The sequence below is a fragment of the Podarcis raffonei genome, chromosome W (genome assembly GCF_027172205.1).
Source record: "Podarcis raffonei isolate rPodRaf1 chromosome W, rPodRaf1.pri, whole genome shotgun sequence".
Taxonomy (NCBI): domain Eukaryota; kingdom Metazoa; phylum Chordata; class Lepidosauria; order Squamata; family Lacertidae; genus Podarcis; species Podarcis raffonei.
Genome location: NC_070620.1, coordinates 15,253,504 through 15,259,727, shown reverse-complemented (window position 1 = coordinate 15,259,727; position 6,224 = coordinate 15,253,504). Strand labels below are relative to the sequence as shown.

General features: G+C 47.0%; 1 pseudogene; it reads right to left on the bottom strand.

Moving 5' to 3' along the window:
* Positions 1–1,622: 1,622 nt before the first annotated feature.
* The window catches only part of LOC128406031 (procathepsin L-like), a 94,123-nt pseudogene continuing 89,521 nt past the window's right edge, over positions 1,623–6,224 (bottom strand).

Below are 6,224 nucleotides of genomic sequence, written 5' to 3'. Positions count from 1 at the left end.
ACGGATTCTTTTCGTCTTGCGAGGCACCACTGTATTTAAATTTAAAGACCACTTTATCTAAAGGATCTCAAAGTGGTTTGCATACACAAAAGTAAAAAAAATAAACCTGCCCAAGTGTAGAGCTGCACAAATATAAGATGGGGGACATCTGGCATTCAGTAGTACACGAGAAAAGGAACTAGGAGTCCTAGTGGACCACAAGCTTAACAACAGTGTGATGCAGCAGGGGGCGCGGGGGAGCTAATGCTATTTTGGGCTGCATCCACAGAAGTCTAGTGTCCAGATCGAGGGAAGTCACAGTCCTGCTCTATTCTGCCTTGGTCAGACCACACCTGGAATACTGCGTCAAGTTCTGGGCACCACAATTTAAGTAGGATGTTGACAAACTGGAAGGTGTGCAGAGGAGGGAGGCCAAGATGATCAAGGTTAAGGAAACCAAGTCTTATGAAGAATGGTTGAAGGAGCTGGGTATCTTTAGCCAGGGAAAGAGGAGGCTGGGAGGAGATATGAGAGCCATCTCCAAACATCTAAAGGGCTGTCATATGGAAGATGCAGCAAGCTTGTTTTGTCCTGCTCTGGAAGATAGGACTCGAACCCATGACTTCAAGTTACAAGAAAGGAGATTACAACTAAACATCAGGAAGAACTTTCTGACAGTGAAAGACTCCCACGAGAGGTGATGAGCTCTCCTTCCTTGGCGGTTTTTAAGAAGAGGTTGGATGGCCATCTGTCAGGGATGCTTTAGTCGAGATTCCTGCATTGCAGGGGGTTGGACTAGATGACCCTCGGGGTCCCTCTACAATTCTATGTCATAACATGTCAGGATAGACAGCAAGAACAATGTCCTCAATGTAGAAACGCCATACTGTTTGTAGAGGAATCCAGTTATAAACCTGTGGCCCTGCTGCTCTGGTGGTAGCTGGACCACATTTCATGCTATGTTCACCTTGCTTGAAGCACTTACACACACACACACACACACACACACACACACACACACACACACAATGTCAAACTGAAATACAGCAAGTGCTAGAAAAGCATTGTTAACTAAGTGTTAACTTCCAAACATCCCCAGGGTGTGTAGGTGGGTGTACGAAATCCAAGTGTGGTCAAATTCTGTATCAATCAGATGGCATTCATTTATAATAGAGTCTAGTCCAAGCCCCTGCGATGCAGGAATCTTTTTGCCCAATGAGGGGCTCAAATTAATGACCCTGAGATTCTCATGCTCTACCGACTGAGTTATTAAAATATTCATTTGCCACTTTCCCCAAGCAGTTCATCACAGTTTCCGGCAACAACAGGCATTTCAGAATTCCACATTTATTTAATAAGGCAACAAAATGCAGGTTGTCGCTGCCAAATAGAAAGCAGTACAAGGATAACGTGTGCATCAGAATTATATGCAGGACACAGACTTTTAAAAACAACAACTAAGGAACAGGGCAGAGTCAGGAAGCCCAGCAGGTAATAATAGTACATGATTTCCTTTGCAATTTCAGCTTTTCTCGGTGACCGTGAAATTGCATGTTTAACAACTGAGGATTTATAGCTGTGCAAACCTGAGAAGGTTCAGGTGGGGCAGGTCAGGAGGGGTGGGATCCTGGCTCTTGAGACGCTTACAGGGCGGGCTAGCTGGCTTGATTGTCTATGCCACAGTGATTGCCAGTGCCCTTCACCAATTGCATGTAGCCTTGCTCTCCCCATTTCATAGAATCATAGAATCATAGAGTTGGAAGAGACCACAAGGGCCATCGAGTCCAACCCCCTGCCAAGCAGGAAACACCATCAGAGCACTCCTGACATATGGTTGTCAAGCCTCTGCTTAAAGACCTCCAAAGAAGGAGACTCCACCACACTCCTTGGCAGCAAATTCCACTGTCGAACAGCTCTTACTGTCAGGAAGTTCTTCCTAATGTTTAGGTGGAATCTTCTTTCTTGTAGTTTGGATCCATTGCTCCGTGTCCGCTTCTCTGGAGCAGCAGAAAACAACCTTTCTCCCTCCTCTATGTGACATCCTTTTATATATTTGAACATGGCTATCATATCACCCCTTAACCTCCTCTTCTCCAGGCTAAACATGCCCAGCTCCCTTAGCCGTTCCTCATAAGGCATCGTTTCCAGGCCTTTGACCATTTTGGTTGCCCTCCTCTGGACACGTTCCAGTTTGTCAGTGTCCTTCTTGAACTGTGGTGCCCAGAACTGGACACAGTACTCCAGGTGAGGTCTGACCAGAGCCTTGATCTAGATGCTATACTCCTATTGATGCAGCCCAGAATTGCATTGGCTTTTTTAGCTGCCGCGTCACACTGTTGGCTCATGTCAAGTTTGTGGTCAACCAAGACTCCTAGATCCTTTTCACATGTAGTGCTCTCAAGCCAGGTGTCACCCATCTTGTATTTGTGCCTCTCATTTTTTTTGCCCAAGTGCAATACTTTACATTTCTCCCTGTTAAAGTTCATCTTGTTTGTTTTGGCCCAGTTCTCTAATCTGTCAAGGTCGTTTTGAAGTGTGATCCTGTCCTCTGGGGTGTTAGCCACCCCTCCCAGTTTGGTGTCATCTGCAAATTTGATCAGGATGCCCTTGAGTCCATCATCCAAGTCGTTGATAAAGATGTTGAATAAGACCGGGCCCAAGACAGAACCCTGTGGCACCCCACTAGTCACTCTTCTCCAGGATGAAGAGGAACCATTGATGAGCACCCTTTGGGTTCGGTCAGTCAGCCAGTTACAAATCCACTGAGTAGTAGCATAGTCAAGACCGCATTTTACCAACTTCTTTACAAGAATATCATGGGGCACCTTGATATTTCTCAGACCAGCTGACAAAGAAAGAGAGAGAAAGGAGGGATCAGTACATTATTTTATTTCATGCAATTTATATACCACTTGATTGTAAAAAAAAAGCCCCCCAAACCCTCAAAGTCATTATCACCATCATTGCTATATATTGTCAGTAGTAGTAATAGTAGTGTTTTCATTTCCATACCACTTTATATTATTAAGGGGGTGAAATCTCTTTTTAAAAATTATATTTTGTTAAGTTTCCAGATGTTTAGCATATACAATCAAAACACAATTTCATCTTTTCTTGATTTTTTTATCTGCTTCCCACAGTTTTCCATGGAGGAGTTGTTTTTCTCCTTCTGCTACACCCTCTCTTCTATTAAATCATAACCACAGTATTATAATCTAATTACTTCTGTTGCTCATATCTCAAATCCTGCTCGCGAGTTCATCATACTATGTTTCTTTAAATTGTTATGGAACAGAAGGGAGGCATATATGTGAAGTCTTGTTTTCAGTGAGGACTCCGGGGGGGCTCGAGGCGATGACCTCAAGGGTGCCCGGCCCTGCAGAGATCCCCTGACCCCTTCACTGTATTGCACCAAGCACCACACGAAACCCAAACCCCCAAAATAACGGTGCCTTTTCCCCTTGTACGAGTAGACCGGATAAGTAGCCAGTGTATTTTGTGAATGAACATTCTATTTGCATAAGGGAGCGTTCTAGCCAACCAGACCGCTTCGAATGCAGCCTCTAGGCAATCAATGCAACGCTCTGATTCTGCAGAAACAGCTCAGCTCCAGCTCTTGCACACCTCATTTGCTCTCTGATAAGTTGTTGACAGCTCCCCGCTGAGAGAACAACGGACTGAAACCTTGTAACCTTGCTAATCCAATCAAACTTGATACAATGTAACCAGTTGTTTCCTAATGGACAGCTACCGTATTACAAAGCCTAAAAAACATAAAAATTCATAGAAAATCACTAGTATCACCGATTCTTTCGCTTCCACCGCGAATCAGCCTCATTTTCCAAGGACTCAGAAACCACCCAGTACCCGCCTTAATTCCCCAAGCGGGAGGTCACATACACACAGAAAAGACCCTATTGATGCCAAATCACCGAGCCAAGCCCTTCCTCTGGGCATGGCCAGGTGGCAGACTATGCAAACCAAGACCCTATTGTTTTCTGATTGTAGGTACTTAGAATGTTCCTCCCAATACCTCATTTTCGGGAGGCAGCCTTGGCTTGCTGGGCTCCAGAGGTAGAGGCTCCTGAGTCTCCCTTGGCGTCCTTGGCTCTACTCCCCGATCCTGTTTTTCGAAAGCTGCGAAAAGGGGGCTTAGCCCGAAAACACTTAGTCCGTGAGTGAGGACCACCACAACGCTCACAAGCATGGTCAAAGCGGCATCGGTCCCTGCTGCACAACCCATTATTAAACTCCCAACATGTTGATATAGCCACCCTATGCACTTTGGAGGGGGGTTTACCTGACTTCTCCCCAAAAGCCCTTTTTTGGAAGTTTGGGGCCACTACTTCGGACCAAAGATCATTGTCTTTGATGTCCCAACGGGCCGTGGGTTCTTCACGGAACAGCCCTCTCACGGAACAGCTCATCGTAAGCCAAAGCCGCTGAGTCCCCTGCCATTTTTTTAGCTTTTAAGATAATGCCCAGATAGTTAGCCAAGTGCCAAGCCCTATCAGGGTAAGCAGCGGCCAGCAATCCCATGTAAGAGGCGAAAGCAGTTAGCCAATTGTCAAAAGTTCTATCAATATCCACTGCCTTCTCCTTCTTGCAACGCGACTCAGGCTTAAACTTGGAACTACAAGAATAAGCCGGGGAGAGCAGGGCAAACAAGTCCACAAATTCCCCATTTAGAATGTGATTGCGTATATTCTTTTTAAGCCGGATGCCAGGAGGCTGATCCGTGGTCTTGAAGTTAGACGCCTGCACCTTCCCTTTCGCATCAAGCCCATCCTCCCCACATGGCTCCTTGGCTCCAAAGGCACGGCGCTGGCGCTGGGTGCAAAGTTCCCAATTCCAACTAGGCAGGCCAGGGGCCTTGTGGGTAGTAACCCAGTACCCTTTGCACCGTTCTTCTGACTCGTCACTGGAGGAATCACACGTACCTGAAAGATCTGAAGAATCTGAGGAGTCCCTCTTGCACTTAGGCCCATGCTTCCTCGATCTGCAAGACCTCTTCTTCCTGCGACGTGTTCTGCACGAATCAGGGCTGGAGGAGCTGTCTGATGAACTCGAAACAGGTGACCTATGCCTATGCCTACCCTCGCGAGAGCGTCGACGAGGGGACTTAGACTTATCTAAGCGCTCCTTAGCCCTAGCCAGGCGACGCTGCAGGCTGCGGTTCTGACGCAGCAATTTCTGCACATAGTGCGTCACTGGACTGGGAAGAATCACTCTCAGCAGTGAACTCCTCTGTGTATGCCCGCTTTTTCTTCTTAGGGAGGGTCCTGTAGGGCCTGGCATCAGAGGTGGAGGGGCCATCATCCCTCACTTTTTTCTTACAGATAATTAACTTCATAGGTGGGACCTTCTGGCTAGAAGACAAGGTCCTTTTTTTTAATCCTGTTGGCTGCCTTTACGGCATTGCTAGGGGTACCCCTCGATGTGGCTCTTGGGGTGCCCACCCCTACGGCACCAAGAGAGTACGAGGGGGAGCCTTCTCTTTGATCAGCAGCCACGGCTAGAGACATAATGCAAAAACAAGCAGGCAGTGTCTGCTGCCTGGCTGGGGCCTGAGCATCCCGCTCAGGTCGGCAGCAGCAGCTTCAACCAAGCACAACAATAAGCCTTGTTACGGAAAAATTCCGGGTGCGAGTCTGCTCAGCCTCCCGGCTCGTCGGACTAAGTCCGCGGGTCCTAGCGGAAAAATGAGCTCAGCCGGACACAGGAGCAAGATGCGGAGATCCAAGGTTTATTGCGCAACAGGTTCAAGGCGAGATTGAACCCCGAGAAAGGGGTGACACCAACTTTTAAAAGTTCCCTCCAAGTCCCAGAATACAGTGCAAGAAACGTCATGAATACATTATGGGAAGGTTGGGTTTCACAGCTTACATCATGAATATGTTATAAAAAGGTGGGGTTACACGCATTAGCATTTCAGGGAAGGGAGGGGGTAGTGTGCAGAGTAGGAGATATGCATAGATAAGCACTTCCTGAGTACCGGTGATGATAAAACAATAGTCCAGATATGCACCGTCTGCCACCTGGCATTGCCCGGAGGAAGGGCTTGGCAGAACGATCTGACAGGATTAGGGTCTTCCTGAGTACGTGACTTGCCGCTCAGGAGATTATGGAAGCAAGTAGGGTGTCGTAGAGTCCTGAAAGAGCTGAGTCGATTGACACCAGAACGAAGGAAATCGGTACTATGGTTGATTTTATATGAATTTTAGAAGTTTTAGCTTATTTCAAGT